The 11,641-nt window shown below is 43.4% G+C and overlaps 1 long non-coding RNA gene across 1 annotated transcript; it reads left to right on the top strand.

The window, feature by feature from the left end:
* The first annotated feature begins 4,242 nt into the window (after positions 1-4,242).
* Positions 4,243-6,308, top strand: LOC148594207 (uncharacterized). The gene is made up of 3 exons (XR_015913534.1): positions 4,243-4,312; positions 5,590-5,739; positions 6,218-6,308. It is a non-coding gene; the product is annotated as an uncharacterized LOC148594207 (long non-coding RNA).
* The last annotated feature ends 5,333 nt before the right edge of the window (positions 6,309-11,641 follow it).

The following is an 11,641-nucleotide window of genomic DNA, read 5'->3' as shown; positions in this document are numbered from 1 at the left end:
CAAACAGGGGGAAGGGTATTTGCTTTAATTCTGGCCTTCAAGTATCTAAGGAATCTTTCAGCAGCTTTTCAATTTTAAAATGTTTACAGGGGTGCCATCCCCTTTTTGCCTACACTTTTTACTTGGGCTACAGTGTATTTAGTGTGGCTTAAGCCTGATGTGATTTGAAATGGCAGAAGTTTTAAATGACAAAATACACACAGAAAAGCCCCGTCAACCTGCTTTCTAACAGCACACTGGCACTGCTTTAATGATGCATGCTCACAGGTGTATCTTGTCGCTGGTCCTCAGGGGTTTCTTTTATTTTCAGTTTCCTTTCACAAAAGCCCATGCTGTGGGAGGTGAAGTGGCCTAGCTGTTTTGATGGCAGTGTTTGTCTGATGCAACTACCATTGCCGCACATCCTTCTCTTCTCTAGGGACCAATTTGTTTGGCTCCAGCTTCAAAGCACTGCTTCATTCAGACAGGCTGGGCCATTAATTAGAAGCATGACTCACCTGAAGCCACCTGTATCTGAAGCAAAGGCAGCTAATGGCAAGGCCACTGCAAGGTTACTCAGCCGCTGGTGAGCTGCAGCTCTAACATGACTTCTGAAATGTTGGAAGACAAAAAAGAAGAAAAAAAAAAAAAAGTCTCTAAAGGGCTCTGTTAACCTGGAAAAGCTGTGCTGATGCCTTGCTCCTGACATATAGCATTCCTGACAGTCATCTCATAGAAGCTTATATAACATGTAAGCCAACTCCTCATTCAAATGAGGCCCAAACTGGACTGCCCACATGCTGTGAGAGAGGAGCATCAGTGGAGAGGAACAATAATGCAGATTCTTTGTATCTAGTTTGGCTAAAACCTGTCCCTCTTCTGCAGTCTTTCATCTCATGCTTGTGAAGTGATTTACTAGTGTCAACAAAGGTTCCCAACACCCTTTTGGAGCAGAAATTTCAATCCTTGGGGATAGAGATATTTGTTGTACTCAAAAGGTCTACAGATTTGCAGAAATTTTGTGCCAGGAATAAAGTGCATTGCTTCTGATTCCTGATTTTCTCTACCATGCCATGAGCTCCTTATTTTACTGTTGGGGCAGCTGTTCTCTGCTGATGTCAATTAGGAAGTATCCAGAACTGCTGTGTGAAATCCTGCCTCCTGTTTCAAACTGAATCATTTTGGTTCTATCTTTCACAAGATCTATTTTTCATTATTACTTTAAGTCTGTAGGCTGCAAGTCAGAGGCTGGCTCCCTAGGGCATCAGGCACACATAACAGGGAAGTTTCCCTGAAGAAATGGATAGAGTGAGCCATATTTCTGCTTTCAAAACTCAATTGAAAATGTGAAGATAAATGTTTCTTTCATGAGCCTATAAAGTGTCTAGTTCACAGACACAGGTGGCCGCCATGTATTCATGCTCCTTTGAAAATTCAATGGGCCATGGAACAAATCATGAATGTTTATCAGCCTCATTTGAAGCTGGGTTGTCTTTTTCCATATTTAAAGTTCAAAATCTACATATGAGCTACAAGGGTTCACCCTGGCCAGAAATACCTTAAAATCTTCCTGAAGCAGCCCTCTAAATTGGCCCATTCTGCAGGCACAGTTTGTAAGTGGAGCGTGTCTGGAGGCTTCCAGCAAACTGGAAAGCAGTAAAGAATAGAAAGCAGACATTTACCAGTGCGGCTCGTTCCCAGCAAAGTATGCAGCCAAGTACAGCCCGTACCTTCCTCTGCAATGCTTTTTCCTCTTCCTTTCTCCTGACAAAAGGGTCCTCCCACCAGAATAAAACTAAACACTGCCTTGCTGGAGCACTCGCAGGCAGCAGGGACCGAGCCACCTGGTTTGGTGGCATGCTTGTGACATCTAGCTCGGAGCGAGGCAGAGCTGTGTGGGGCTCTCCAGGCTCTGCTTGTAGGCAAGAGGCTTTACACCCTGACCCAGGCAGCCCCAAAGTTGGTGGGACTCAGCCTGAGTCTGCAGCAAGGTTCTGCCAGCAGAAGAGACTGGCAGGCCGGTTTTGTGCAGCCTGCAGCTCTGTTTTGAGAGAAATGTTCCGGAGAGGACAGAGGACCCGTCCAAAGTTCAGGGCGTGAACTGTCTTTTAGAAAGCATGGGAATGTGCCGAAAGCCCTGCTGGAGGCAGACCCAAAGTGAAGTGCCCGAACCTAACTCAGGAATGCCAAGGAAGTGTACAAGACAGGCCGGGTAGGGAAGCTGTACTCTCTTTTGCTTGTACATCTATTATATGAGCATTTCTCAGTGAAACTAAGACCAAAGGTGATTGCGGAACTGAGGCGAGTTGCATCTGCTGTGCTCACTCAGGGAAACAACAGACATTCTTGAACCCTAGAAACAGGCCAGACCCGTTCTGAGGAGGCACAACTGTGATTCAGGTACCAGTACACAGCCCTGGTCAGATGCAAAGCAGAAGACTGTCAAGACGATTAGAGCTTTGGAAAAAGCAGCCCTTTAAGAGAGAGGCCTCTTCGCAGCAATAAAGCTTTCCTTATACCTGTGTGCCCATCCTGGCCTTTCCTGAAAACCCACCTGAGTTTTCATCTTTCTGTAGCAGCATTCCAGAGGACCAGAGCTCCAACAAAAAGAGCTGAGCTCAAAGATGCCTCAGGACCAGATTGGGGAGACACTGAATGGGTACTGAAAGAGTGAAAAAAACTGCACAGTGTGAAGTGATGATCTCCAGACCTCCTCACTCCCCAGGAAGAAAGCAGAGCAGTTGCCTATCTTGGCAACTGCTCTGCAGCAGGCCCAGAAAGGCAGGGCAAAATGCACTGAGTGTTTTATTGCACTTGTGTCAAGCCTGGCAAACTGCAGTGTTTAGGAGGACGTTAATGGTGCTTTCATTCTTTGTGGTAATTCATTTTGTGCTCATCCATTCTCCTGAATGGCATTGGACTCCTGTTTTTGTTTTGCACCCATTACCAACTGGAGGAACTAGCTCAGCTCAGTGGAAGAACAGAGATGAGATAGAAGTCGTAGCTTCTGAGCTGCACCCAGAGCCACACAGCATGTGTGCAGAAAGATCCGTCTGGCTGTTGATGGATACACACAGTGTGCACACAGGGCCCCCCCATGCACATATGGTTTGATCCTAACTTTGTAACTGTCAGCTCCAGGAGCTGGGCCAACTGGCTGTGTTTCCATTTGAATACCATATAAGACACATTCTAGTACAAAGGTGGTGTTTGCAGCAGAAAGATGAAAAGCTGGGGGTCGTTTTCATCTCCTTTCTGCCTGTCAGTAACATCACTCATTTGGGCTCAAGCCCTAAATAATCCCCCTAATCTACCAGATCAGAGATTATCAAACATGAAAGTGCTGAGGTTGAATTTACCCAGACATGATTCAATGCTTGGGTTGAAAGAGTCCAGAATTATAGACGGGGAAAAGCTCAGGCATGTGAGGGGTTAGGCTGGGCCTGGCAGCTGAAGCTGGGAGTGAGGCAAGAAGGCACCTCCTGTGATACCCTTTTCCATGGCAGAAGGGAGCATGTACTTTTTCTTAGCAGCCCAGTCGTGAGGCAGCAATGGGTGATGAAAGGGAAAGCCTGGAGAAAGGCTCGCTGAGCACAAAGGAGTATGGTGCTACCACTGTGGGCAGAATCGTTCAGTTACTGTACCCAGGGTTCAGCCCAGGGCTCAGTCACCGTGGCTGTTGTCCCCACACACAAGTGTCAAACCAGGTGTTATCAGAACCAGAGGTTTAATGAGTCAGTGATATGAAGGAAGCATATGCAGAACCACAGAAGCATGGAAATAATTTGAAGAGAACTAGTTTCTCTTGTGGAGTCCGGAGAACTGTGCTACTCACAGTCTCAAGTACACCTTCCTCCATGAGACCGGCTCTAGATCATTCTTCTTGAAGAAAAGATAACTTGAAACAGATATCTTTATTTTCCTTTTAGGAGTAAGAAGGAGGCCCTCATTATAGCAGTCAGTGAAGCAGATCAGGTGTAGCTCAAAGCAGGTGAAACACCATCACCCCAACTGGGGCTCAGGGAGTCAAGCTGATATATGCCTGCTAGCCAGATAGAGCTGGGGTAATTTGTTCAGTTAGTTTGTGGCCCTTAACTGTTTTCCTAGGGCTCCAAGTTGCTTCTCAGAGCCTTCTGGCTCATTTTTCACTCCCATGTGCAGAATTGTGCTTTCATCACACTGTGCTGCATGCAGTTTTTAGCTTGCTGTTTGATAAATATGTTTGCTTAATTTAAATATGTGCCAGGAAAATCGATATTTCTATCCTATAGATAAAGATGGTCCTATTTGGAAATTCCTTTTCTCTTCCCTTTATACCTCTGTGGCTATTCAGGTAAAAAAAAAATGTATTTCCTCCTCTTTCAAGTACAGGGATATGTAATCAACTGTTTTGATTTGTCTCTCAGGGAAGCCCAAAACAACATTTCAGGTATTTCAGTTGTCTTTGAGAAACAGGTCTGATTTGTTTTCCTTCTCTCTGAAAAAAATGATTCAAACTTCCTAGATTTTCTCCATCTCGTTCTGCAGAGCATTTGAGCATAGAACTGTGTCTCTGTCTGCAGTGTCAGACTGCTTTCTGATCTCTGCAGTCATTTTAGAGCAACCTTGCTGTAGAGATCCTGTTCTGATTCAGTCCTAGCTTCTTACAAAGCTTGTTTTCCTTCTTTAAGCCTGAAATAACTGTGTGAGCAGAAGGTTTCGCCCTTATCACTTTGTTCATTCCTTCATTCAGTTATTTCCTTTTTAGTAATAATTTTGTTCGTTAGAGAAGAGAGGGAGGTAAGCTGGGACCATGGAGACTTAAGTCCCGTGTTCCTTTTATGACTCTTTCCAAACCTTCTATCCTGCACCTCCAGGATCACTGGTCTTTGCTCTAATGGTGACCTGCCACTATTGCTGGGAGCTATTAGCTCTTTCAGCTTCCTATAAGCAACAGCTTCCTTGCTAGGAACCTAGTTGTACCTCATTTTAAATGCTGTTTCCTCCAGATATGACTTGGAAGGTGCAGAGGCAACAAAAGCAGCTAATTCACTCAGCTGTCAGTAGAAACTTCACCAGGGAAAAAGAGCAAGTTATTTTTTGGAGTAACTTCTCTGCAGCCAAATATTGGGGATTTCCAGCAGCTGCAGTCTTCTCTGCTTGTGTTTTTTGGTAATGAATACTAACAATCGTTCACTTCTATTTTAACTGCCTGCCTATCAAGCTTTGTTACTCTTCCCCATTTTCCTTAATCTTTCATCGAGTGTCACTTTTTTGTTTCTTCTGTTTTGACAAGGCATTTAAACATTTCATTGAAGGGAAGTGGGGGGGAAGAGAGAAAGAGAGGAAGAAAACCTTCCCTCTGCATTTGGAATGTTCACTTTTCAGATTAGAAAATAAGCGGCTTTGATATCTAGTTAAAAGTAATAGGTTAATTAGAGAATACTTAGATCCTCATCCTTCCAAACCAGCCTGTATTGACTGCTTTACAGGCAGACTGCATTCATCATCTAAACGATGCTTGCAGCGAAAACAGAATGTGTGAGAGGAGAATCCCCCAAATCCAGAGAAGTGCTACCAGCATTTACCCAGGAATTTACCAACTGTATGATGTATATTTTCTACCAACAGTAAGGCAGAACCATTGCTGAGGTGAATGTTGTCTGCTTCTCTTGGTGTTCCTCAAATTTGTACTTATTCTCACTACTACAACTGCTGCTAGGAGCTGAAGCCTATCTTCTTCTACCAAATAATCAGCCATTATGAGTTAATTCCTCATGAGTATCTCTTAATCCTTTTTGCCTGTGCAGTAGGGCTTAGCTAGAAGGTTTAAAAAAAAAAAAAAAAAAAAAGTAATCTTGCAATTATAAGAGAGATGGAAATGGGAGTTAATTCACTGTAGCAAAACTCAGGATGGGTTCAGGTGATGGAAGGATCTGTCAGAAGAGCAATGGCATCTAGCAGAGCACTATATTATAAAAATATATTTCAGGGTTTATACCAGGTGAGAGTAAAGGCTATCCAAAAATGGGCCTGGAATGAAGCTAAGTTGATATAATTACAAACTTTAATCAGCAAAACATGCCTTGTTGGGCCTTTCAGGCATTTGTCAGAAGCTTCAAGTCTTTTGCTTGCCCTTGAGCATTTCTTTTTCCATAAGCAGTTTTCTCAATGAGATGTTCCCTACTGCTTTGCTTAGGATATGCCTCATTGTTTACCAGAACATATTTAGACACTGAAAATATGCTTTTCTTTCAAGAGAGCTTCTGATGTGTGCTGATTTGAGATCTACATCTGCAATTGAGATGGGAAAAGGAGCATGGGAGGGAGAAAAAAAATGGGTTAAGTAAGAAAAACAGCTTTATGTGCAACATCCAGTAAGGAAGGTTGTCTAATAACAGAAATCTACTTCTGAAATCTTAGTTTTAAGATCCCATTGTTCTAAACAAACTTCTCCCTTGCCAAAAATCTTTCAGTCAGCAATCTCAGTAGCCTCAAATACTGAGTTGTTCTTGATGCTTTCGCAGGTTTCTTATTCACATTTGCTGTTACTACACAAGGAACAAAACCCATGTGAAGAGTTGGGAGACTTGTCATGCTGATGTTAAAGCCTTCAACATTCCTTCACCTACCTCTTTCCAAAACCTCTGTCCCTCAGATGACGGATTTCAAGGTGCAGGGGTATCACTACGACTGCCTTCTCTAGTCTGTTTGGCATCTCCTGGGCTGCAAGCAAACGGGCTGCCCCGAGCAAGGCAGAGAGGCAGTGATGAACATGACAGTATGGGCCTTTCAAAGCACTGAAATCTGAGGGTAAAGCATGACGTCAGCCTGCAGACCCCTTGATAATTTTGTGCTAAAACTGTGGCAAGAAGTTTACGCAGAACTGATAGAAGAAATGCAGCTTGTCTTCTAATCTTGCAGACTTCCAGGAATTTGTTTCTCTGCATCTCTTTTCCTATAGTTTTTGGATTATGTCAGCTGCCCACCATCAAAAATGGGATTCTTCTCTCACACTGGGGTAAATCAGGCATGACTGCATTCAAAATGATGGTGCTGATGGTGTGACAGGTTAATTGATCCATAAATATCAGCTTTCTACAGGGCTGTGCAGAGTATTCAATGCTGATCTTTCAAACCATTCTACTAGTGTGTTTTTTTTTCTTCTACAAAAACATATAATTATTTGAAGAAATAGTGTATCTTTGGGGGAGAAGGTTGGCTCTTTTCAAAGAAAAGGGCCACTGAAGCCAACCCAGCCTACATCCTCTACATGCTCCAGAGAAATGCAAGAATCTTGTTTTAGAAAAAAATATGAATAGGTACTGCATATTGAATATCCTACTAGCTGTTGGAAATTAGGGAATATTTTAAAGCAGAGGAATTAATAATGCTGCATATGGGAAGGGGTATTATTTCTGACAAGTGGATATTCTGCCCCCTTGCTGTATCCTGGACCTTGGCAATGGCTTGCTATGGGGAATTCCATAGTTTCACTGCATATTTTGTGAAACAATCTTCTACAGCTTAAACTTTTGAATTTTTGTTTCTTTATTTTTGGAAGAGCACAAGAAAAATTACTAAGACTTTGGAGGAGGCACTGCTCTGCCAGCCAGGCAACCTTGCTTTTGAGCCACACCGTTACTTTGGGGTCATGTTGTCAGTTACTTTGGAGACATGCAATGGCACGTCTAAGCATCTAAACAGATGCTGTCAAGAATTGCAGTTACAAATCCTGACTGCAGCTGTCCCTTCTCCTTCATGGAGATGTGCTCAAAAGATCTTGCAGGAGAAGGAGCAAGCAGGGCAATGAGCTGAACCCGCTGCATGCATTCCCCAGTAACCGCTGGGAAAACAAAGGCTAATTTTCCCTTCCCTTCTCTCATCCTCTGCTTCTCGCTGCCTTTGGGCCTGCTACAGCAACCATTGCAACTAACGATTCAAATCTCTAACAGAACCAAACAGCCTGCCTGTTGAGCACAGAATCGTCTGCTGACTCAGTATTTACGTTGCACTTAGAGATATGTTGCATCAACAATCAGTCTCAGCTCCTGCTGTAGTTCTCCTGCGTGTGCTCCCTTCTGCACACACATGCTATGGATATTTTGGTATCTCGCTTTGTGAGGCACTGGAGAGGTCTTCCTATGAACTAACATAAGACGAAAATCTCGCAGAGGAAGTGGGTCAGCAGGCTCTGCGTTGGCAGCAGCTGAGAGAGGAGTGAACAAGCACAATGAGGAGCTGTGGGCAATTGCTATTAAGGGCTCTCCATGGAGGAATTTTTTGAATGCCACTAGCAAGCCTGTTGGATAAATTCACACAGTCTCTCCCTGCTTTGGCAGCAGAGATGAGGAAGCAGCAGTGAGAAGGAAGGGCTCAGAGCAAAAATGACAAAAATGACACTGAATATTTAGGCTAAGTTTTTTCCCAGAGAAATCTGAAGAAGCATTTGTGGCCAAATCCATAGTCTATGGTGTTTAAGCACATGAAGTCAAGTCTGCTGTGTATTAATTAATACAGCCTGGACTGAGCATGCCATGTGGTGCTGACAAGATGGTGACTTCTAGTCACAAGGAGATCTTAGTGTAGAGAGTGAAGCACATGGAACTTGACTCTCATGAAAAAATAGCTCAGGATCCTGTAAAGTGAAGGTCCTTTGGGATTAGTGACTTGTTTATGCACATCCAGTCTCCTTTGAAAGGCTCTAGGGCCTCTAGGTACCCTGGTACCTATGTGTTATAAAAACTCCCACTGCTTGTTGCCAACTCGGGGAGCCTTTCTATAGACAGGCAGCTGCTGCTGTTTTGATTAAACCTGCTTTGACTAGGTCTTTAACGAGGACTTTAAAGCAACGGCAATTATAAGATCTTAATCCACTGCATTGTGGGAGTGCAAAGCTTCCCAACAAAAATAGTTCTGAAAACTGGGCCACAAAGATGTAAAAGAAGAATCAGGGAAGAACCAGAGACTAAGTATTCATAAAGATAGGGACAAAGCTTAATAACTTTCTAATATTGCAGAGCTGAACCTTCATTTTGGAGTGCAAACAGTTGGAGGTGGTGTAGCAACACAGGCTGGTAGGATGCTATGGGTTAACAGCTGGCTCATTTCTTCATTTGGTGTAGATCAGTGGAGCCTCAGCTAGTTCAGAAACAAAACTGTAATTAGGCTTCAGTGAAAGCCTATAGTTGTAACAAGTTGCTAAATAGTCAAGATCCAGGATCTTCCCGAAGGATTGAACATTTGCATGACGGAATGTAGGATGTACTTTTTGTGTCTATTTCCTCCATAGTTTTTGTAAATCCACATTATCAAGTCTTCTTCCACCCTCCTACTATGAAAATCTTAATGCAAAAATCAGATGCCAAACATTAGCAGAAGTCTGGCAGTGTCCAGGCAGTGACAACTGACATGAGCTAATGAGCTAGAAGTTTACCAAGCTGTGAAGGCAGAAAGAGTTCTTGCACTACAACTTGATCTGTGTCTTCCAGTCCTAAGGACAGGTTCATCTCTCAAAATCTAAGTCACCTTCCTATTTTACAGTTATTCTCACAGCAGCTGAATGTCAGCAAAGGTCTTGCAACAATGTGATTCTCCCCCTGCTAACCTGCTCCACTTCAGCTGGTAGCATTCCACATCAGATAAATTACTTAGTGCCACAGTTAAATCCTTGCCAACCCTCATGGGATCAGTGTTGCAGGCACTTCAGAAAGAAGGAAGGTTACTTTGAGCTCTTCTTTAAAAACTAAATTACATTAGGAAGTAATTGCTAATGATTATTGTTATTTATTACTTGTGTAATGGCCCAGGTGTGCATGATCTGAGTGCTTTCAAATCTTCCCTGCACTGAAAGATGAATTCATGCAGGCCAGTATATCAGTGTAAGTCTCTGAGGGGAAGACAACATTAGAGAATGCAGACTTTATTGCCAGTCCCTTGCTTTTATCTCTGAACGGATTCGTTGCCTTTATCAGGTGGTACTCGAGACTATTAAAAACCCCACTAAGACTCAGCTATCAAGAAGTCTGTAATCATCCCATGAAACACAGCTGAGCACAAGGCAAGATGACTTCCTGTTGAAGGCAGTGGAAAGATTTGCAGTGACTTGAGAGGGAGTGAGCTGCAAGTGCTTTGAAAGTCTCCAGCATTTGAAATGCAGTGTGTGACAGCATGATTCAGAAAGGGGTCATTTTACTAGCAGGCTGCAGTGGAGATCTTTGTCCATTTTCCAGGGACTATATGAAAGCAGGGTGTGCATGTGTTTTTCATCTGCAGAAAATGGTTTGGCCTGATGACCTACAAAGGGTGAGAGCAAGCTGCCAGAAGGGGAGCATCTGCGTTTCAACACTGAGCCATACGCCATGGAACAGTCTTCTCTCTGAGGCCCTAGTGTAAAGGAGCAAAAAGGCTAGTAAACAGTTCCTTTCTCTGTCATGCTTCTGCCTTAGAAGTACTTATAAACCCCACAATTAAGGTAAGTAGTTTTGATTTGCAATAATATTTGAACATTTTCATCTGGGAAAGAACATGAGGTGGGATATCACTGCCAGCCAGGAGATGAATGACTTAGTCTACAGCTAGATTATGGATCTGGAATAAGTATTTCCAGTTTTAGACTTCAGGCCTAAAGCTGGTAGCTCATTCCTGCCTCTGTGTGTTTGTAATATATTTAGTGGTCAGGAATGTTGCTGCTTTAGCCTATAGAAGTCCCAACTGACTTTTAAGTCCATTGTGCTTGGAATTATGGCTCCATGGGAGATCAACTCTCCAGTTCAACTACTGAAAAGTATGAAAGATAAAAAGAGAATCGAGGGGTATGACGAGCTGGCTAAAGTCAGGACAGCTAGAAAAGAGCTCCAGGCATTTATCATTCATGGGTCATTCTTTAGCTTTCTTTCCAGCCTTGTCCAATGCTAGGTTCTCTTTTACGAAGGCGGTCAGAAACATTTCAGGTTGGTGCAAAGACAGCGATGTTTATTGTGGAGATAAATTAATGCACTGCAAAGTACAGCTTCCTGTCTGATAGCATGCATGCAGCCAGTATATTGAGGTGCATGGCTTTGCATCACTTGTACAACTGCATTTGCTTCATAAATCCATGCTAGAGGATGGATTAAGGAGGACTTTTAATTGCACAGACCCCCAAAGACACTGGCACTTCACGCGGTAAGTGCCCCCTCCTTTTTTACATGTAGGGCACTGCTTATTTGCCATGACTGTAATTCCCAGATACAAATGGGGTGGGGCGGGGGGGTGGTCTGAGTCATTGTAGAGCAGTTCCATCTAGTGTATAGGTTTTTTGGGGTAGAAGGGCTTCCAGTTCTATTTTTCTCTCCAGGATGCTTTCTAATAATGACAGAAGTAAACTTGCTTGGCAATGGGGTAATTTCTGCCTGGCTTTACTACTGTGAATCTTGCCCCAGCTTGCCTAGTGGGCGATTGGACCAGAGACCTCCAGAACTTCCTTACAGCCAACATTACTATAGCTCAGTATTCTCTTTGCTGAAACTGATGACAGTGCAGGCACTAAGCATCAGTAGAGTAAGCACCTTCTAGTTTAATCATGTCCACCCCAGCATCTATAGGTTTGGGGAAGAAGAAGGGTCCAAGAAGTTATTCTCTAGCAGGGTACAGGTGAGTACCAGGGTACAAATTCTTCCACGTCCTATAAAACTCTGCAAGT

This window comes from Tinamus guttatus, unplaced genomic scaffold (genome assembly GCF_059628265.1).
Source record: "Tinamus guttatus ecotype Peru unplaced genomic scaffold, ASM5962826v1 Tinamus_guttatus_pri_ptg000284l, whole genome shotgun sequence".
In the NCBI taxonomy this organism is placed as follows: domain Eukaryota; kingdom Metazoa; phylum Chordata; class Aves; order Tinamiformes; family Tinamidae; genus Tinamus; species Tinamus guttatus.
The sequence above is the reverse complement of the archived record's forward strand: the minus strand, read 5'-3'. Positions and strand labels throughout refer to the sequence as shown.